Below are 971 nucleotides of genomic sequence, written 5' to 3' on the forward strand. Positions count from 1 at the left end.
CGAAGTACTGAATATTGGATTATTATCTTGTGTGCTGAAAGAAAGTGTTCTGTGCAAAATGTGTTCAAGTGTAGGAGTGGGACTAGAGATAACAAAGCACTTTGGTTTAGCTTGTGAGATGAAGATAATCTGTGCATGTTGCAAGTATCAAGTGACTTTCCACAATTCACATGCCAGTCTCTTTGGTGAAAATGGACGATCTAGAGTGTTTGATGTGAATGTTCGACTTGTGTTTGGTCTTCGATCCACTGGAAAAGGGTCTGCTGCTGGTAAACTGTTTTGTGGTGTTATGAACTTGCCATCGCCTCCAAGCAAATTTGGGGACTACTGTGAACTGGTAGGACCCTCTGTTGAAGATGTGGCTTTGAAAACCATGAAGGAAGCAGTGGAGGAATCTGTAGAAATGAACGGTGGTTCTAGGGATTTGGTAGTGGCATTAGATGGTTCCTGGCATAAGATGGGTCATAAATCCCTGAATGGGGTTGTAACTGCTACTTGTGGTGATAGTGCAAAAGTGATAGATCTTGCAATATTATCAAAACATTGTAGGTGCAAAAATAAAATCAAAGGAGAGCACAGTGGAACCTGTGAGGCAAATTTTAGTGGATCAAGTGGAGCAATGGAAGTGGATGGAGTGAAACAAATTTTTGAACATTCAGTTCCCAGATACAACGTTAGGTACAAATACTACCTTGGGGATGGTGACTCCAAAGGTTTCAAGACTGTAGAGGAACTGAAACCATATGGAAATGAATTTGTAGTTGAAAAGTTGGAATGCATTGGGCATGTGCAAAAGCTTATGGGTGCACGGCTTCGAAGGCTCAAACAAACTTTGGGTTCAAGTAAGCTCAGTGATGGAAAGACAATAGGAGGGAGAGGCAGGCTTACTGATGAGGTGATTGAACATCTACAGAGATACTATGGGTATGCTATAAGGCAAAATACTAGTAATGTTAGTGATATGCGAAAAG

This window comes from Schistocerca piceifrons, chromosome X (assembly GCF_021461385.2).
Source record: "Schistocerca piceifrons isolate TAMUIC-IGC-003096 chromosome X, iqSchPice1.1, whole genome shotgun sequence".
In the NCBI taxonomy this organism is placed as follows: Eukaryota; Metazoa; Arthropoda; class Insecta; order Orthoptera; family Acrididae; genus Schistocerca; species Schistocerca piceifrons.